The 22,258-nt window shown below is 37.9% G+C and overlaps 1 protein-coding gene and 2 pseudogenes across 3 annotated transcripts in view; 1 reads left to right on the top strand and 2 right to left on the bottom strand.

Moving 5' to 3' along the window:
• The window catches only part of LOC146460115 (uncharacterized), a 457,503-nt gene that overhangs the window by 229,857 nt on the left and 205,388 nt on the right, over positions 1 to 22,258 (top strand). The window lies entirely within an intron of this gene.
• Positions 3,966 to 16,472, bottom strand: LOC146460133 (uncharacterized; annotated as a pseudogene). The gene is made up of 3 exons (XR_014857683.1): positions 15,876 to 16,472; positions 14,393 to 14,444; positions 3,966 to 7,013 (listed from the first exon to the last, which is right to left on the bottom strand). The product of XR_014857683.1 is annotated as an uncharacterized LOC146460133 (transcript).
• LOC146460134 (uncharacterized) overlaps positions 19,122 to 22,258 on the bottom strand; it is a 32,412-nt pseudogene continuing 29,275 nt past the window's right edge. Inside the window, exon 4 of the transcript XR_014857695.1 lies at positions 19,122 to 20,580. The product of XR_014857695.1 is annotated as an uncharacterized LOC146460134 (transcript). The remainder of the gene's footprint in view (positions 20,581 to 22,258) is intronic.

The following is a 22,258-nucleotide window of genomic DNA, read 5'->3' on the forward strand; positions in this document are numbered from 1 at the left end:
TATTTAAATTGATTCTCGAACCAGATCAAGCGCAAATAAAAGGTATTTTCGAATTAAAAATTTCAATTTTCACTGCACGTGATAATTTACTCACTTGCACACATCGCTGATTTAATTAACAGGTGTAGCGATCTCAAATGTTTCATAAAAAAAATACGGCTTCGTCTAAACAATGCCCATTTTGTTTTAGATAATCTGGCTTGGAAATCAACTTTCATAAAGTTTACCATCCGTCAGCGGATAAAACTGTTAATTTCTTGGTTCTGTTGCCTTGTGAAATGTTCTCAGAATTCAAAATAATTTCAACGGCTTTTCTATGATTGACGTCCACCAAAACGAAACTTTATCGGAGTCTTATGAAGGCGATAGGTCGCGTGTTATTGGTAACCGCTGTAACATCCCTTGATATTTATTTGGATTTGCAATTCCGTTGAATTTGTACCATACGTTGGCCGTGTTCACCTCATTCACAATACGTTCTTTAAAAAAAGTTGGGTTTATATCAGATATAGAGAGTTCACCATATATGTATTCCATTCTACAGTTTTCATTTGTAAGTACAAACCGTTTATAAGAACATAAGAAAACATCGTTCCTAGGACGCTGCCTTGGGGTAGTCCTCGCTGCACCTCTTGCCATTCTAAGAACGTGTTGCCTTTCTTCACACATTGCATCCTACACTTAAAACAGTCTGGAAGAAGCGCACAACTATTGCTCATTGTTTTTACTATACCCCTGCACAGGCTTAGCCAGTTAAAGTGCGTTCGGTATCTTATCCAAAAGGGTTTGAAAAGTTCATCGATATTACAGCAGCGCTTTCTTTATTGTCAAGACTTCGCCTCCAATCCTGAGTCAGTTTGACCAAGGAAGTCTTGCAGCTGCAATGCCTAACCTCGTACCCAGATCTTCTCGCTCACTTGAACAGAGAGACAACACTATGAAAAAAAATAATTATGTTTGGGAGAACTTGTCGCAGTTTAATAAAACGTTAAGCTTTAATAGATGCATGAAGCAACTTGCAAAGAGGACAGAAGTTTCAAGACAGATTTTTTTGAAAGTCTTGCGTCTAGGAGCGTGCAAGCAAAGATGAAAATCGTTGAGGCGAATTGCATCGGACCAGTTTTCATTGACCAATCAGATTGAAGAACGCGATCGGTTTTACCAAATGTTTTCTCCGAAGAGAACCTACTGGACATACTGCAAATCCTGAGTACGTTTGATCAAGGAAGTCTCGTAACTGTGAAATATTTTTCAAATAGAACTCATTAACCTGTAATACCAGCAGCCTCTCAAAAACATTATTAAGAGCCGATAATACAGTTACTGATCAATAGATATAGTCATGCAACAAGGTTCTAGAACCCTCTAAAATCTATTTTCAATAATATTGCATCAGTGCATGCTATTTAAAGACAACTATATTATCCATCACTCAGCATTCTAAGATGTTCTAGAATGTTCCCTAAAATGCCCTGGAATGTCCAATACAATGTTCTCGGAAAATAGAGACAATCGGAAAATAGAGACAATCGGTTTTGTAACACTCTAGTAGTGGTCCAGATGGCCAGATGATGAACTGACGATTCCGCCGAGGTGTTCAAGCGTCATTGCCGCGGACCTTTCGTGAGTTAATGCTTTATAGAGGTTGTTCAACTTGTTTTTTAATGGGTTTAATTTTCTCGTTTTCATCCACAGCCAAATGTGAAGCCCTAGTTTGGCCGCAAACAGGCTTTTAAGAGACAAACTATGGGGACGGGGAAACTTCTCCATCCTTCGTTCAGCTAAACACCTGTCCTTCACTGCCGATAAGCCAGAGTAAGACAATACAATACAATGCAATGCAATACAATACCCTTTATCTTACGTGGTAAATGTTCTTAGCTAATCAGGCAGCTACTTTACAGACATACCACGAAAATAAACTAAAAATGTATTTAAACAAAGACAGTTTGCGTGCACTGACTCAGTCAGTGTCTAAATGGGTAGAAAACGCGGAAACGTGTGCGCACGCAGCAAAGCCTTTAAAAGGCAGTTTTAAACGGTTTTAACGTATGTTTGCTTCAACATTCTTTTAACGCTCCGTTGAACAAAACTTTTGGGGGCATTTGAACAAGTCATTCAACATTGTTGAAACTCTCATTCGTTGAATGACGTTGAAACCGTTTAAGAACTCCGTTCATCCAGCATTTGACCAACATCAGTTCAACTTTTTCTGAACGGAAACAATAATAGCGACCTGTCTCACTTGAAAGCACTCCAGTCACAAATTGCGACTCCGTTCAGTAAGAATCACCCTGTCCGACAGGATTTTTCTTTTCACTTCTTCAAAACTGAACAGAAATTGCTATCGAAGGTAGTGCACGCAGTACAAGCGGTGCACACAAAAAACATTTATTTTGAGGTGTGAAAAACATATTAGAACTACCATGGTGAAGTTCGAAAAACCTTCATTTACTTAGCTATCACAAATACTGTACGAATTCCAATATTAGTACCCGTTATTGTGTCCTGTGCATCAAATGGAGCCACCGATAAGTGTGCAACAAGCGCGCAGTCTATCACAACCGACAGGATGAACCTTAACGGACTGATCAGTATATAGTTTAGTGACAGATGAAAACTCCAACGGGGATAGAGACAACTCAACATGACAGGGGTGGACAAGGTGGAAAACGGTCTCAAGTAAAAATTGTGAAAAAGGTGTTGGCTCGCGCCATTCCAGATCTCCCTCTTCAGCTAGTTTTCACTTTTTCCAATTCCATCCATGCATTCGTGCACGTTTGTTACCCGTGAAGAGAAAACGCGCATCGTTCCGTTGGAGATGTTAATGTACACCATATTTAATTACTTAGCGGACAATAATAACAGCAACGGTAAACACAGAAAGCGAAAACTCTTTTAACAATATAAACTATTACAGTACCAGTGGGTATGCGAAATTACTTGAATGTATGGTAGTCAGGCGCCAAAAACCCTCCCACTTTTCCCTCTATCGACTGATGAGTAAATGAAAATATGAATGAAGGAACGAACGAAAAAAAAAATAAATGAAGGAGGGGTGGGTTATTTGCAAAAAATGAGTGAAATAAAGCGTAATGATCGGACTCTTACAATATGGCACTTCATGTTTTTCCAAAAACGAAAACAAAGTCGTTTTTGAACAAAAAGGGCGAGGAAGGTTCGGTAAAATGGTACGGGGCACCTTCATTTGTTCTTTCCTTCATTCAGTCGTTCATTTCTTTTATCTTCCATCTTTTTCATTTTCCGTTTTCTGTCGGGCCCAATCCTCTCGTTTTTATCCACGGCCAGATGTGAAGCCCTAGCTTGACTGTAAACAGGCTCCCTAACGGTCAAATGTGATCTGTTCGCTCACGGACCTATGGCCATTCTCTTCCCCACCGCAGGTAAGCGAAAGCTTACAAAAGAACAATTTGCGAGCAACCATGAGAAAGCTACTGAGTCACAAATTTCCTCAGTAACGTGCAACTATGTTCGGCAAGAATTCGAAGCAGCACACGGATGGCAAGTGGTTCAAACAAAAAGCGTTTTTTCTGATCCCGTGAAGTAAGTATAGGTGGTGTTGTGATGAAGTTCCAAAACTTCTTTAATTACTTGTGTGTTATGAATACTAGAGAACCAAACCAGATTCCTTGATTAGTTTCGCTAATTTATCCTAAGCATTGAATGAAGCGATCGATGAGTTGACAACTGACAACTCACAATGCGCAACCAGACTGTCGGAACTTACTGGCCGAAAATGTAGACTTGCCAGATACCAGGGGCCCGTATCTCGAAAGTCCCGGTAACTTACCGGGCCCGATAAGTATATTTTTAAATGTTTTTTCGCGGATTACACAGTGATTACAGCCATTGTACTTGGCCAATGTTTTCATACAATTAAAAGAGTTTAAAATTTTAGTATTCAAAACTAACAAAATTACTTTGTCAATAACAACAACAACAACAATAGAAAAACCCTTTACCAATACGAACAATAACAGTAACAAACAGGGATGTGAGAGTTGGGTGTCTTTTCTCTAAACGATTTCCACGTTAAAATAAATACAAAGTGAACAATTAACCATTATTAAACATTTATAGACCCTATGCAAAATAGCTGACATTTTAATATTCTTTTGTTTGCATTCAAATTAGCCTCACTAACCTCGTTATTCAGTTCAAAAATCAAAAGAATATTTCACCGTGAACGAGGCTAGTGAGGCTAATTTCAATGAAGTTAAAATGTCACCCATTTTTGTATAAGGACTATTCGATTGTTTAGTTTTGTTTACAACGGTAACATTAAACAACAACAACAACGGTGCTATTGTGCAGCAAATTCGAACGAAATATACTTTAAAACTCTTTTCACATCATTAAACGGAAAATATTCAGGCAAGTGACATGATTTGGTTATTTTTCCTCCAGGAATAATCACTCGGTGGCTAATTCTTGATCCATGTTTTATAATCTCACATAGCCGTCCCAAACTCTAAAAGACAGAAACTGAAACTGTTCACAGCATAAACTATATACAGAGTTCTACAATTCCACGCAAGACTTGATCACCTTAATTCCATGAAAAGCAGTCCTCCAATTTCTTATCCGTTTATCAACTTTACACATACCCCCAAAACACCCGGTGAATGTGGACACCTCATTATTACGGGTAATTTTCATGCGTTTGAGTAACTTCTAAGTTCACGAAAGGTTTCAGTTTTTTACTTTTCACCTGTTTAAAAAATGTGGGCTAAGGAAATCTTTAGGTATCACTCGCGATAGCACAAATACAGGGTGTCATTGTATTCCACTCTTCTTTTAGCCATTGACCTTGTAGTTGTTGTTCGTGATAAACTGTACAGTGAAACCCGGTTATTATGGATACCTTCAGAACTGTTATATAGTGTTTGTATAACCAAGATGCCTGTATGAGTGGGTTAATTTGAGAAAAATGTTTGGATCTTCAGCTCATAATAACAAGTGTCCATATCAAGCGGGGGTCGAGGTTCAACTAAAATTTTGTAACTGGAAGCTTCATGAATTCCTCACTTATTTTATCAGTATTGAAATGAAGCGAATCCTTAACAGTAAATTTGCATTTTTCAACTAACATCCAGCCACGAAAAAGACAGCTCTGGCGTAAACGATCGTAGAGCAGTGATTTAAGCTAAACACTTGTCATATTATTTTCATAGTGTTCAAGAAGAAGCGCTTCGCTGCTAAGCTCCTCTTGACAAATCCAACAGATGGGTGTTTGACAATGGTCTGACTGAGATTTTTGCAAAACGGGGTTTGTATCAGTTTCTTATCTCTACCACAATTTGCAGCATCGTTGTGGGCATTTTTATGCCTTCTTAGACTTCTCAATTGGCCAGAACACCTGCTGTACTGCTTGCATCTGGAAACTTTCTCTCCAGTATGGACTTTTTCGTGTGTCATCAAGTTTCCTGCTTGACTAAAATACTTGCCACACTGTTTGCATTCATAAGGTTTCTCTCAAGTATGGACTCTTTCATGTATTCTTAGGCTCCCTGCTACACTAAAACACTTACCACACTGTTTGCATTCATAAGGCTTCTCTCCAGTATGGACTCTTTCATGTGTCCTTAGGTGCCCTGCTTGACTGAAACACTTGCCACACTGTTTACATTCATAAGGCTTCTCCCCAGTATGGACTTTTTCATGTGTCCTTAAGTCTCCTGTTTGGATAAAACACTTGCCACACCGTTTGCATTCATAAGGCTTCTCTCCAGTATGGACTCTTTCGTGCCTTCTTAGGGCCCCTGCTACACTAAAACACTTGCCACACTGTTTACATTCATAAGGCTTCTCTCCAGTATGGACTCTTTCATGTGTCCTTAGGTACCATGCTTGACTAAAACACTTGCCACACTGTTTACATGCATAAGGCTTCTCTCCAGTATGGACTATTCTATGTCTCCTTAAGTTTCCTCCTTCACTAAAACACTTGCCACACTGTTTGCATTCATAAGGCTTCTCTCTAGTATGGACTATTTCATGTGTACTTAAGTGCTCTGCGTGACTAAAAAACTTGCCACACTGTTTGCATTGATGAGGCTTCTCCCCAGTATGGACTTTTTCATGTGTCCTTAAGTCTCCTGTTTGGCTAAAATACTTGCCACATTGTTTGCATATATAAGGCTTCTCTCTGGCATGGACTCTTTCATGCATTCGTAGGTTCCCTGCTACACTAAAACACTTGCCACACTGTTTACATTCATAAGGCTTCTCTCCAGTATGGACTCTTTCATGTATCCTTAAATCTCCTGCTCGAATAAAACACTTGCCACACTGTTTACATTCATAAGGCCTCTCTCCAGTATGGACTCTTTTGTGTATTCTTAAGGCGTTTCTTCGACTAAAACACTTGCCACACTGTTTACATTCATAAGGCTTCTCTCCAGTATGGATTCTTTCATGTGTCCATAGGTGCCCTGCTTGACTAAAACGCTTGCCACACTGTTTACATTCATAAGGCCTCTCTCCAGTATGGACTCTTTCATGTGTCCTTAAGTGTTTTGCTTGGCTAAAACACTTGCCACACTGTTTGCATTGATGAGGTTTCTCTCCAGCATGGACTCTTTCATGCATTCTTAGGTTCCCTGCTAAAATAAAACACTTGTCACACTGTTTGCATTCATAAGGCTTCTCTCCAGTATGGACTTTTTCATGTGTCCTTAGGTGCCCTGCTTGACTAAAGCACCTTCCACACTGTTTGCATTCATAAGGCTTCTCTCCAGTATGGACTCTTTTATGTCTCCTTAGGTGCCCTGCTTGACTAAAACACCTTCCACACTGTTTGCATTCATAAGGCTTCTCTCCAGTATGGACTCTTTTATGTCTCCTTAGGTGCCCTGCTACACTAAAACACTTGCCACACTGTTTGCATTCATGTTTCCCTCCAATATGAACGCTTTTAAGTGTCCCTTGATTGTCTGCTTGTCTCTTATCCATGAATAACCTTTCCACATACAGTTTACCCTTCTTAAGCTCTGAAACAAAATAATAAAAATAATAAAAAGTTTTGGAAATATATTCAAACCCTGATAAGGACACTGTTTTGGACCGAACATCACTTTATTTTTATACAAAATAAATTGAGCTATAGCTATGAATTAAGTCACCATGATAAACACTGATCCATATTGTACTGAGAGGCTGGTAAGATTTGCTTTGATACTGGAAAGTAGTTTGAAGGGAAGACGCTCAGACATGTAACAATAATGTTAGAAAGGAAAAAAATTCCCAAACTTGTTACCATCCCATTAATTAGAAATACTTTCAGGTTCTGTAATCTCATCCTATTAAATAGTCCACGTAAACAAGATAAATTTCTCTAGTTAAACCTTTGCTTGGTTCTAATTTGAAACCATATATATTTGAAGTCAAGTCTATGTTACAAATACTGTGAATGATCTTATAGACACCCAAGGCATCTATTTAATTTTAGGGGCATTTATTCCCATAACTGTAACAAGCTCAATAAAACTAATATGCTTTAATAGGCAAAAATGTCAAGATAGTTTAAAAATAACAGACTATCCAATCCAGTCCACCCATTGGTACCCCTCGGCCATCTAGAGACCATATTGCTCCTTCAAATCTTAATGTGGATGTCAGAATCCTTGTACAGGGTTGTTGTCTTGTCATCATTAGCCTCATTAATGTATGAGTCAGTAATGGCTTGGAAAGGGCTTGGGAGGTTTGGCTCATTCAGCATGGAGAGTTGTGCCTCTAACCGCTTCGCTCCTACTTCACACGGTTGACCCTTCTTGAGGCAATGACTTTCTGACTCATCAACTGTGAGATTCCACGAACAGGACTTGAACGATTTAGCAATCACATCTGTAGAGAGCCGTGACCAGGCTGTCAACACCCATTCCATAATGAAGTAAGAAACTGCACAAATCAGCTGATTTTGCTCTGTTTCTCTATTTCCTAGTACATTTGGAGTAATTGCCATGTTGGTTTTCACAAGACGTCATAAAAAAACTGAAATTCGTAACTAAACACAATTTTGGGTTTTTATCTTTATCACATAAAAGAAAATATAAATTTCCATTGGCTTGCTTGTTTTCAGCAGTATAGCATTTTTTGTTTGAAAATAGAGCATTTAGAATTTTAGATTTTTGCGCAGTGCGTGACAGAAGGATTGCTGCTCTAAACATGTCACATTCATGAAGACATCGATTTGCCTCGTTTTTTTAGGTCTGATCAGCTAACATGTAATAGAAACATCTATATCAATGTGTGAAATTTAAGTAGAGAGAAGAAAGGCTTTGAAATAGCCAAAGTAAACTCCAGGTGTTTTGCTGGTTTCTGGGCGCCATTTTGGTGCCCCTCAGATGGGACACCAACATGGCGTCCCATGCTCAACTCTGTAATTTTTCGTGGTACATTTTCTCAAATAACTGGATTATGAGATATCGCACAGCTGTTGTTTATGTATCACTCTTCTACAACATATAAATTTCTTGACTTTATCTATTGAATAGTTAAGGATTTTATTTTTTTACTTGCATGATGATGTGTGAGGCAAAAACCACCAATAAGACAGGGGGCCTTTCTTACTAACTTAACAGCGGGGGTGGGGAGGTGGAGGGTGGGAAGCTTGGTAGACAAGAGACGTTTAGTTAAGAGGTGGCGTCTATTAGATCATTTACAGTAATTCAAACTCTTAAACAAGTTTTATGTTATGTACCGTAAATGAGGCATGATACTTACAAGTTCAACATGAATTCACCCATGGCTAATCACTAACAAGAAGCAGCGCTTTCACAAAAGGACAACTCAAAAAGGGGAATGGCTTGTTTCTTTTAGCTTTATTTTCAAGTAATGTTGCAAGCTGGCAAATTCTATAAAATCTGCAACCCTTTGTTTTATTGTTTCTTCTGTCAATTTGCTTATTACTCTGAAATAATTTTCACTTTTATTGCCATTCAGTAGCCCAGTGCTTTGAAAGTGCAAAACCTACTAGCCCAAATTGGCATTTTAGAAGATTATTACAGTCATGTTTGCTAAAGTTAGTCAAGGCTAAGTATCAGATTATTTGGGAAAATTGGGGGCAGGGGGGGTCAGCAGCGAGGCCTGGATCCGAGTTTACATGATCGCCCCAGTTAAGAAACTTGGCCGAGCAGGACTAAGTACTGATATTTTGATAAACAAACATGGCGGCGATTTTATGTGAAAGCGCGTCTGTGCAGATTCGCAAACAATTTGGCTATTCAACGTTCAAACATCACAGGAAGGTTACGGTCGCTCTTTTACCTGAAGTTTGGTCATCAAGAGGGATCACGGATGCAAATTCTGCAGTGAAAAACGAAAATACTGTAACCAGCGACTGGCTCTTGTAGAAATTGACACTTGCGAGAGGTAGTAAGACTTCCTTTATTCTACTTTATCGTTACCTTCCCTATTTTTTCATTTAAGTACACTGTAGAATTTCCTCCCTTACAGCAACTACCCACTGGAGGTTCTGGTGATCTAATTTTCTGTTTTTCTTAAGTTAAATTGTTACTATCATACTCTCAACAGATTTTCTCTTCCAATCTCTTCTAAATGGTGAAAAGTTGAGACGTGATGTTAGCAGCACTTTGCTCTTCAACTTTGCCAAGTGAGCCACAAATATTGACTTTTGAATTCGGTATGTGTGCTTGGTAATAAATATCATCATTTTAAAGAGATGAAGTTATCTTTCATTATTTTAGATTTTGTCTGTCATACCTCTGGAGTGAGAGCTGGAACATAAAAGAGGCAGGGTGCTAAACAGCAATACTCCAGCCAGTCATTACACTGTGCAAGTGTGTGAAAATGTGCAGTAATTGCATAATTTACAAAATGCTAATTATACTTGACTATGTTACACTTACACAATATGTACCAATTAAACAGTATTGCAATATGTTACAGTTCTGATGTATATTGTCATGTGCTGATGACATAATTATACTGCAGAGTAATGTGGTCAGCTGGGTTAATCCTCGAGTTGCTAGAAACACTTCAGTAATCAAGGGGTGATAATTTAGATTGTCTTCTTCGAAATGGCTGTTGCATACATAGAGAAACCATGGTTGATTTGCCATCCCGGGATCTATTTGTTACTGTATCTCCCTTGCAGTTGGGTTTTAGGGTGTATTCCTAATAGCCCCATTTTGGCATCCACCAATGGGGGAAAACCACCATACCGATACAGGTGGTCATGGACATCTTTTTTAAAGGGTGACAGGTAAGACAATAATATTTACATGTACCTTCCAAGGTTTCTGCATATGCATGTGGTTTCTACAGGATCTCAGTGAATCAGTACATTGTTCACCCAGTGCTACTGAACTCAACTTCCCGGCCAATTTTTTGCCAGGAGAATAAGGGTCTGAATGCCTTTTCACACAAGTTAATCTCCCCGTACAGACAAGAGACAAACACCCTTGCAACCGCTCATACAAACCTGGTAGCTCTATTCACAATAATGTTGACCAATCTTCTTCTGAGATCTTTATAAGCTATCCTTTCCAGTTGCAAAATTTTCTTAACTAAAAAATTTCTTAACTCAAGCCGTTTTCCTTGTGCACCGGTATGCATTTAAACCATTTGTGCATTAAAATTAAACTTACAGGAATAACTGTCGTCACGCAACATTTAAACAGAGGGAGAATTCCATAAAATAAACATACTGTTTCATTCGTAACGACACTTTCAACAGTTAATACGCATGAAACGTGGGACAAATACTTTTAATAAGCTTACATTAAAGTTCCAAGCCGATCTTCAGAAATAAGCTTACATTCTGGGCTTTCACGATGACAGTCGTGAAACACTGCGTGGCTTCTAGTTTCTTCAGAACTGAACAAGTATCGAAATTGAAATCTACTATTTTGTCGACGTACAATATCTTCCTGAGACGACGAAAACCATAATCGTTTGCTACATTAGAAATCATATTCTTCACCACACACACTCGCTGGTAAAATCTCAGCTGAAAACATGTCGCTCGCAATTGCAATTCTGACGGCTCTACTAACCTAAAACAAGGCTGGCACCTCGTTCCAGCGGTCTTTTCTTTTTTTTTTTTAATGCAAATCTTTATTGGAAATAACAAGATTACAATTTGTAGTTTTACATTTCAGAAATACACACAGTTACACAACACTGGACACATGCACAAAAAACGTACACACAAACACAAGTTGTAACAGGCATCTTAAATATAGACTAAGTAGACTAAGTAAATAATGAATATTAAAGAGGTTGAATTATGAAAGGCCTTCAATGTGAAGTTTGAAGGCAATACGTTGCTTAAACTCATCAAAGTTGATTTGTTTTTTGTTCAGTTTTTGACAGTAAAGATAATATTTTGCAAATAACAAGCAATAATAAAATTTCAGCGGTCTTGATTAATCGTAGTGTTCAAACTTCATACAACCGCAAAAAAACATGCTAACAGTAAGTAAACAATAACTTAATACGAATGCGTTTTCCACCATCGAGTCGCCACGGACAAAACAGCATGAATCAAGCATGAATCCTTCGCATTTCGCGCATGCTCGTTACGGTTTTCGAATGATTGACAGATTTCTTTACTAGGGCGATCATGTCTTTCCGAAAAGCGGCAAGATCAAAGATAGCTGCCAGCCCCCCCTGATTGGGGGCAATGGTAGAAAAATGAAGTATTCTTCATACATTACAAACTAAAACATCAATGTAAATTCACAAATAACAAAGTCATTTGTGAAAAACAATATGTAAAGCTAGCACATAGTTGACCAATCAATGAGGTAAGAAAAAAATGCTTTTCACCGACCTAGGTTGGTCCAATCGGGAAATCAATGCCCTCAGCCTTGAGTACTCAAGACCTCAGCCATTCTTTCTTTCTTTAGGAGAGAAAATTCCCTCCAAAATAAATGGTTGCGAAAAAAAAAATAAAGCCGCGCGATGCAGTTCCAGTCGATACCCACATTTGACCCTTGCTCACCATAGAGTCTCCAGTAGCTCAGTGGTTAGAGCATCCGACTAGATCACGGAAGGTTGTGGGTTCAAATCTTACATCAATGTGTGGAATTTCTTCGTTTCTCCCTAATTCACATTTAAAGTAAATGGTCTTTCTCTTAAGCCAACCAGGGTTTTAACACACTCTTAAAAGGACCAGACTTAACGAGAAAATATTATGAGCAACCTGAAATGTTCAAAGATCTCAAATCCTTTACACAATTCTGAGAGAAAAAATCAAAGAAAACTTGCCTCAACTCAGCTGATCAAATGTTGCACAATTACGACCAAAATTTATGCTGGGTTAAAAATAAGAAATTCAAAATGTGGCATTCCAATATTGCTAAAGCTAAAATGACTCCACTATTCCTTGAAGACAAAAAGGAAAAATAGAAAATATTGCTACACTAAATCTGCCAAAGTTCAGGTGTAATATAAGTACCACAAAATCAAAAGCACTGCATGTGCCATGCTGGATAACTCACATTACTTCAGCTTTTGTTAGTGTGGTTATCTCACTAGAATGAGTCAAGCATTATAATTTTTAATTTTTATGACTTTTTTAATGGAGAAATGCCATGCATTAATTCAATTATAATTAATAATTTCATTATCAATTTAATAAAGATCCAGCTTTTATTAAAAATCCAAATATCGCTCGGTTGAAATGCAGAAAATAGTATTAGCTGTGATGTCCAAGGTGGAATTATACATATACCTATACATACATACTGGTACATATATACATATTCAATAATCCTAGCAGTAGGAAGATTATTAAAAATATTCAAAAGTGGTCAGGGCAGGAAAGAAAATAGAAAAATATATATGAAGCTAATGTTTCACTACCTGGCAAATCAAGTAAATACTATAAACTAAATTCGATTTTGAGACAGCAAGACTTTATATTGACGGCTAGCTTCGCGACTCCGCCCAATACGGAATATATTTTCTCCTAACGCCGTCAATATAAAGTCGTATTTTTTATCGCGATACTGACATTTTGTTGGAGACAGTAAATGGATAAAGTACAAATCATGGGCTGATTGAAAGAAAAATTCTTATTTCAGTTAAACTGTAGCCATGGTAATATCCGTGCGCAAAATTTTTTCTCGGGGCGGGTCATTTGAATTTTTGGCTTTAATTTTTACGTCAAAACAAAGAAATTGCAAAAATTTAAAGTCCATAAAGCACATACCATTGATGAAATAGACGAGCTAGTAGGTTTGAACATTTTACCAGCAAATGTTATTGAAAATTTGTTACTGCCTAGATATAAACAACAACATGAAAACAGTGATGAATAAACCTCACAACCAGAAGCAAGAATAAAAAGAGGAACCATACTAGTACCCAAAAACGAAAACAGAGCACTGTTATCCTAGCTTACATGCCGTGGAGATTTAGAAATTTGAAGGAGACCAAGTAGCAAAGAATACTGTAAACATTACTGAGTCTGCCGTTCGTCGCTACGACAAGAAGATCAAGTTGACAGACCTGAGCCATTAAAGAGAACGCAGCAGAGCTCTTGGAGCAAATTTTTCTAGAGATAAGAGACATCAGAAAGAAACAGATCCTTTTGCGTTGAAAATGAAAATTTTAAGCTCATTGTTATTTACCGTGGCCGCTTTCACACTCAAGAAAGTCTATTAAGTAAATTTCTCTTCATCGAATTTTCGCTTACCTTCAATAAAAAAGTTGCATCTGCTGTATCATGGTACATGTTCACCACAAAAATAATATTATAAATGGTCCTTGAACAGTGTCAGGAGCTTTGTAAACTCAAATGAAAAGAAATAAACAACACCATCCAACATCGCATGTTCATTCACAGACAAAAAATTTTGATCTGTGCACGCCGAACCCATTTAAGTGCCGCGCTGTCATACTTACATGACAGTTTTTGAGCCAATCAGAAACCGTCATTTTGAGACAACAGTATCGCAAAATAACATCGTCTCAGCGCAATGGGATGATCCCCCAGGATCGCGATAAATATAAATAATTAGATTTACAGCGTACAGGTGTATATACATGTATACCTCTTACCAACAAAGTTTGAGGTCTCTACTGTAAGTTACAGACCAAGTTTTTTCCCGAAAAATCAATGGGAACAACAAGGATTCATAACTAAACTTAAAGCATGGACCAAGAAAACTAGGTTAATAAGATATTTATTATATCTCTGAGGTTAATCCAGTGCATGAGAAAGCAAACTTTCAAATTATTTATTTATTTAATTCAATATTTATCCAGGGGCATCCAATTTAGCAGAGCTAGTTTAAATTAAGTGGGCCATACAGTGAAATACAGTCCACAAAATAGACCAATAACCCCTGTGTACTAAGAGATAAAATAAGAGTGAACAAATCACATCATCATTACTTACAACAAGTGACAACTTGCAAATGTTGGTGAATTTTCTTCAGTTCTTCCACGTTCTATTGGAAAAATCGATAAAAATGTTACCAGTTTGTTCCTCAATCAAGAAAATATCACCTGATATTTCAGCTGTTTCTATGTCCTATAATTCAACCTCATTAACACGTGACAGCAATTTATTAAGTGTGTACCCCAAATTTTGGGGTTATTAGGTATTCATATATTCAAGCTATTGTTCTCCCTTATTACTTATGTCAGAAAATTTGCCAAGGATGGAGCAGGTTACCAAAGATCACAAACCCTTAAAAGTGGGTGAGATAGTTTTCTTTTGTCGTAGATTTGCTTCTGGATCATCTCATTTTGAACCTCTTTTGTTTCCTGTTATTGACTCAAAAAAAAAAAAAAAAAAAAACTGTAAGCTTGCCTGTGGAAGTACCCAGAGGAAGCTAGAAAAATTAATCATCATCATAACATCGACTCACCATACACTGCTTCAGGATCGAGATTTTAAAAAACACTCAATTGTAACGCAAACTAAGAAATAGACAATAAGCAAACCCTGTTCACTAAATGGAGTCTCATCCAGTGATAGCAATCCATCACACATTCTCCCTTTTAAGTCAAAAAGTTAAACAATCGCTGTATACAAAATCTCATCTCAAATTTCCAACCAAGGCTCTAAGTTTCTCACGCCTTTGGAAGTATAAACACAAGCTTTAGCCATAGGCTCAAGTCATAGAAGGCTGTGTTCAAAATCACAGATCAGGTTTTTAACTAAAATATAATTATATATTTTTGAGAAACTAAAATTTGACTTGTTCGAGAAAAAAAGTTTAATTCAGTGAATACTACATGTACGATCTCTTTTTTAAAAGATTGCAAAAGACTCCACAGTGATTCTTTGGAGTTCCTTCACATACAAAGAACAAAAGGATATGCTCACAACTTCGCGGCTCAAGACCGCTTAATTTGGCTATTGTTTCAGTCTTTTGTTCTCGCTTCAGGGTCTTCCTGCATAAGTTCTCACTAAAAACTGAACTTATTTGCCAGTCTCGGCAGCTGCCTAGGTGAATGCCCAAAAAAGAGCCTTCAGGCAACAAAATCTAACGGAGTTACCCATGTCTGAATGACACACTTCAATCAGCATGAAGTTGTGATGTTCATCAGTGTTCGAGGAACGGTTCTTCGAAATAATTTGTGCAGTTTGACCAAAACTCATCGTAAGTCCTGTGGCAATGTCGCTTTCAGCTTATAGGAAGCAAATATGTTAGAAGTCAGACTTTGCCAAAATTAAACGACAACAAAAACAGCTCGTAGAATGTTCCAATTAATGCCCTACTTTCAAAATGGCGCCCATCGGCGGGCAAGACAGCTAAACCTTCTTCGATCATCTGTCAGTTGAAATTGCACTTTGCTCGTTTCTATCGATCGATCCTAACACCTAAAGAAATAATTTACGTTTGGGAAACACTGAAAATAGTTTGTCTTACCTTCAAATAGAGGAAATTTTACTTCTTTGCCACTCGATCACAAGGTAGCATCGATCACAAACAAAAAGTGAAGCTTTAGACGCGGTTACTCAGCTCAAGTGTGGTGGACTGGACTTGTGATTTCAGTGAATTGGATCTGAGGAGTGAGTCAGTGGTCGCCAGTTCTACGGTCGGGAAAGTAAATTTTACAGTGGATCGGCGGTTGAAGGGAAGTTAAGAAAGAAATTATTGTCGTACTTGCAACAGCTACTTACTACCCAGAACATAAGCGCTGAGAAAAGTAATAAAGAATTTTGAATGGATCAACGAAACGAAATACAGTCAACTCTAGGCGCCTTGCGGACACTTCGACGATTACGGACAGCAACTAAATGCCCGCAAAAAATAAATTACAGACGTTTGCCTGAAATAAAGACCCACAATTTAAAGACTTTTGTTTATTAAGGTCACTTACTCGCGGTCCCGAGGGTGTCCTCATTAGAGGGAGTTGACTATATTTAGCTAAAAGAATGATGAGATTCTTCTTTCAACTAATTTTATATGTTACTGTAGATGAATAGATAGCAATTGTTTCGTTCAACCAATCTGTTCATTTTAATTTTTTTACCGAATATAGGAATACTGATGGTTTAAATAGTTTCTACTCTTCGTATCTTTTTCACGTGTATTCTACATATGACGAAATTTCACTTTTCAAGGTCTTCAAGCATTGTCATTTGTGAAATTTAGTATTGATGCAATCTGAAAATAGGCCTTTTGTGCTAAAGCCTGGTTTACACGTACGACGCAAACATAAGCACAAGAAAACCTATGTGTAAACTGGTGCGACGAAAGCATAAGCGCCTTGTGTCGCCCCGTTTGCACGTCCGACTCAACGACAGAAGCACAAGCACAAGAGAATGGAACGATTTCCGTTTTCTTGAGCTTGTGCTTCTGCTTGCGTCGTTGACTCGAACGTGCAAACTGAGACGACGCAAGCATAAGCACAAGCGCAAGGAAAGGAAACTGAAAAACAGTGAAAAATTGTCAGTGTACATTCTAGTTCGCCACGTTGGAATCAAATCTGGCGCCAAAAGGCAGTCCTCTGTTTTCGATGTCCTAGTTTTTTGCCATCCAGTATGGCGGATTGTTACAGTGTGGCCAGTTAGTGCAAAAGGCCCATTGTTGTTATTGTTATTCCGCGAAATAAAAAATATGCAGCTAATAATTTTATAACTGAAAAACTGGGTCATTGTCATGTAATTCCAGAAGTTTTGGTTGCTTTTGTTGCACGAACAAGATTTATTTAAATAGCCTGTCAACAGACTCCTAAGTGGGCCACAGTCTGGGGTGACAGAGAAACCGTCAGAGAGGGAATACACCAATAGGCCAACAAAGCACCTTGCTGGAGAGCAGGTTGCACACTGGGACATCCGAAAAAAAGTAGCTTCATCCAATCACACTGGCATTTTCTTTGTTTAGGATGTCCCGAAGCTTTGCTTGCTCTCCAACATGGTGGATTTTGTACCGTGTGATCAATAACAGGAAAGACAGTTATAATAAAAACAAAATGCCGGAAAATCGTAATAGATGTGCAGCATGATAGTGCTTGTGTAATCAATGAGTAATCGATGGGTAATCAATAGGTAACCGATGACAAATCAGTGACATCGATGAGTAACTGATCGATAGGCCACAAAATTTTTGTTCATCGATTACCCATTGATCATCGCCAATAATCAATGACTAATCAGTTAATTAATCATTGATGTCATTGATCATGGATTAGTTACGTCATGTTGTATCCTGAGCATTCAATGAAGCCATCAATAAGTGCGCAACTGACCAGTAACAACGCGCAACGGATGCATCATTTAAAAATAGCGCAAAAGTCGCAAGAATAAAAAATGTAGCGAAATTCAAGGCTTAGAAAGAGAAGAAGCCAAGGAGGGCAACAAAAAGTCCGCAAATATCGTAAAGTTACAAGGATTTTTCTTGCTAGCTAAAACCACCCATTACAAATATCGCAAGAATAACAAATGTAACAAGATTCAAGACTTAGAAAAATAAGAAGCCAAGAAGGGCCCCGAAATGTCCGCAAATATGGCAAAAATCGGAAAAGTAACAAAGATTTTTCTTGCTAGCTTAAAACACCCATTACAGATATCGCAATAAATTGCAGGAACAACAAATGTAACAAAATTCAAGACTAAGAAAAAGAATAAGCCAACAAGGGCACCGAAATGTCTGCAAAAATTGCAAAAGTAACAAGGATCTTTCTTGCTAGCTAAAAAACCCATTACAGACATCGCAAAAAATCGTAGGAATAACACATGTAACAAGATTCAAGACTTAGAAAAATAAGAAGCCAAGAAGGGCCCCGAAATGTCCCCAAATATCGCAAAAATTGGAAAACTAAAGGGGATTTTTCTTGCTAGCTTAAAACACCCATTACAGATATCGCAAAAAAATCGCAGGAACAACACATGTAACAAGATTCAAGACTTAAAAAATAAGAAGCCAGCAAGGGCACCGAAATGTCCCCAAATATCGCAAAAGTAACAAGGATTTTTCTTGCTAGCTAAAACCACCCATTACAAATATCGCAAGAATAACAAATGTAACAAGATTCAAGACTTAGAAAAATAAGAAGCCAAGAAGGGCCCCGAAATGTCCCAAATATCGCAAAAATTGCAAAACTAAAGGGGATTTTTCTTGCTAGCTGAAAACACCCATTACAGATATCGCAAAAAAATCGCAGGAACAACAAATGTAACAAGATTCAAGACTTAGAAAAATAAGAAGCCAAGAAGGGCCCCGAAATGTCCCCAAATATCGCAAAAGTAACAAGGATTTTTCTTGCTAGCTAAAAACACCCGTGACAAATATCGCAAAAATCGCAAGAATAACAAAAGTAACAAGATACAAGACTTAGAAAAAGAAGAAGCCAAGAAGGGCCCCGAAATATGGCAAAAATCGCAAAAGTAACAAGGATTTTTCTTGCTAGCTAAAAACACCCGTGACAAATATCGCAAAAATCGCAAGAATAACAAATGCAACAAGATACAAGACTTAGAAAAAGAAGAAGCCAAGAAGGGCCCCGAAATATGGCAAAAATCGCAAAAGTAACAAGGATTTTTCTTGCTAGCTAAAATCACCCGTGACAAATATCGCAAAAATCGCAAGAATAACGAAGCCTTACTTGAGCTTTTCCCTTGCTACATGTAGAATTTCGTTCAAATTGCCATTGTTGCTATTTTCGCCTTATTTGTAACTCTCTCCTTTCACATAGTAAGAAAAAGTCTTGCTACTTTTGCGGACTTCTCGAAGTCTTACTTGACCTTTTCCCTTGCTAAGTGTAGAACTTTCTTAAATTTGTCATTGTTCCTATTTTCGCCATATTTGTTACTCTCTCTTTTCACATAGCAAGACAAAGTCTTGTTACTTTTGCGATTTTTGCGAAAGTTGCGGACTTCTTGAATCCCTACTTGACCTTTTCCCTTGCTAAGTGTAGAATCTAGATGAATTTGTCATTCTCGGTATTTCGCCACATTTGTTACTCAATCTTTTCACATAGCAGGAAAAAAGTCTTGCTACTTTTTCGAGTTTTGCTATTTCGTCTATACTTTTCTAATAGCAGCTTTCTTTAAATCTTTTTTGCTAAAATAGCGAAAATAGTTTGCTAGCAAATTTTTGCTAACAAAATCGATCCTGGACATAAGTGGAATCCTTAACCAGCAAATTTTTGCAAACTTAGATTCAACCACGAAAAAGACAGGTTTGAAAAACATTTTGGTAGAAAAAAATGTTTAAGCTAAACACTTGTCATGTGATTTTCATAGTGTTCAAGAAGAAGCGCCTCGCTGCTAAGCTCCTCTTGACAAATCCAACAGATGTGTGTTTGACAATAGTCTGACTGAGGGTTTTGCAAAATAGGGGTTTGTGTCCGTGCGTTATCTCTACTACAATTTGCAGCAATCTTGCGGGCATTTTTACGCCTCCTTAGACTTTTCAATTGGCTAACACTCTTGCTGTACCGGTTGCATCTGGAAGCTTTCTCTCCGGTATGGACTCCGTCATGTGTCCTTAAATCTCCTGCTTGACTAAAACACTTGCCACACTGTTTGCATCCATAACGTTTATCACCAGTATGGACTCTTTTATGTTTCCTTAGGTGTCCTTTTTGGCTAAAACATTTGCTACAGTGTTTGCATTTATAACGGTTTTCTCCAGTATGGACTCTTTCGTGGGTGCTTAAATGTACTGCTTCACTTAAACACCTGCCACATTGTTTGCATTCATAAGGTTTCTCCCCAGTATGGACTTTTTCATGTCTCCTTAGGTTTCCTGCTTCACTAAAACACTTGCCACACTGTTTGCATTCATAAGGCTTCTCTCCAGTATGGACTCTTTCGTGTTTCATTAGGTTTCCTGCTGGACTAAAACACTTACCACACTGTTTGCATCCATGAGGCTTTTCTTCAGTATGGACTCTTTTCTGTTTCTTCAGGTTTCCTGCTAGACTAAAACACTTGCCACACTGTTTGCATTCATAAGGCTTCTCTCCAGTATGGATTCTTTCATGTGTCCTTAAATCTCCTGCTTGGCTAAACCACTTGCCACACTGTTTGCATTGATGAGGCTTCTCTCCAGTATGGACTCTTTCATGTCTCCTTAAATTTCGTACTTGGCTAAACCACTTGCCACACTGTTTGCATTCAAAAGTCTTCTCTCTTTGACAGATTCCTTTTTGTATCCTTAAATTGCCTGCTTGTCTCTGTGCCATGAATAACCTAGAACACAATTTACCTTTTTAATCTGTAAAAACAAATAAAAAGAAAGAAAAACGTTTGGAGTGCAGTCAATCCGTGATAAAGACACTGGTTTTCTTTATGTATACAATTTCTGTTCTCACTAGACATGAAAAGAACTTATTAAATAGACTCTCACTCACACTTGAAAATAAATACAGTAAAAACCCGCGTGTAAAAACCTACTTTTTTAGAGTTTGGCAAGACAGGTTCTTATATTTTGGGGTACTTACTGGCATTTTAGGCTAAGTAGGTTCTTAATTAGGTTCTTAATTTTTACAGAGTAGAAAATACTGTAATGAGCTGCAAGATGATACAGGCATGGAACACTTAAACCAAGACCAAGATTACATACAAATGATACATTCTTTTAATTGTAGCCGAATTGTTTTATAACAACAGTTCACATTTAACATACATTGTGCATTTTTAGTTTCACTGTGCAATTTTTTGATCTCTAAAGACAACCTTTTTGGTAAAATATTATAAATAAAATAGTTAAACCCCGCATATAAGAACCTGTTGGAATTTTTTTGGCTAAACAGGTTCTTATATTTTGGGGTATTAAAGTAGCAAATTTCTGCCAGGAGGTTCTTAATTTTCTGGGTTCTTACACGCGGGTTTTAACTGTATTGCAAGTAATTATTATGAAGTAACCAGTGGATCCTAGCTCTTTGGCAGGAAAGGTGAACTGTCTTACAACAACTTTTATTTTAAGAGGATCACTTTAAGTATCTGACAGGAACATTTAAAATCACCACCACATCATCTCAAGTGTTCAATGGAACACTGTGTCTTCAACTTTTTCCAACACTGGAAAAACTATAAAATTTAGCAAAGTATAATAAGTTAAGCTTGACTTGAACTCAAATTGACTCAGGATTGAACTTGACTGACATGCTACAAGTAAACTCCTCAGGTAAGGATTTCTATTAAAAAGCGGCAAACTGGGCAACAGCAACAATACTGATGATGAATCATTCAAGACAGTTTGGACCATTCTTTAGTGACATCTGTTATGAACATGAAAACACTTAAAAACTGGAGGAGAAACTAAAGATATATTCGGGCTTGACTTAAACTTGACTCGTGAATTAAGCTTGACTCGGTGTTGAACTTCAGTTCTGGTATGAGAAAACTCTTAACATTTTATTGTCCAACATGATTTTATGCAACCCCGTTCCCAGTGTCTCTCATCTTCCCGCCCCCTGGAGCAAGAGAGAAGGGACCCTGGTTTGGGCTGGTCACGTGTCTTCCAGATTTTAGCGGATTACAAATAAGCGGTTTGAGGGAGGGGCAGATAAGTGAGGAATTTGTCTCCACTTAGTCCACTGGCGAGCGTAGCTTGTCGGCAATCAAAACAAACTACACATGAAGCGCTTTGGACCGAATTATGTCAAATGGGAGTATTCAGCAGCATCCCAAAAATATCAGTAAATCTTCCACTACTGCAAATATCAGTTGTTGCAGGCTTTGTAAATCAGTTGGAGATGTATCTTGCTTGAAGAACATTTATGCAAAAGGGATTCGCGCATTGCTTGCCGCTGCTGAGGACATCTATGGCCGGCCGTTGAGACAAGATAAACTGTTGCC

Source organism: Pavona decussata, unplaced genomic scaffold (genome assembly GCF_977016875.1).
Source record: "Pavona decussata unplaced genomic scaffold, jaPavDecu1.1 SCAFFOLD_214, whole genome shotgun sequence".
Taxonomy (NCBI): domain Eukaryota; kingdom Metazoa; phylum Cnidaria; class Anthozoa; order Scleractinia; family Agariciidae; genus Pavona; species Pavona decussata.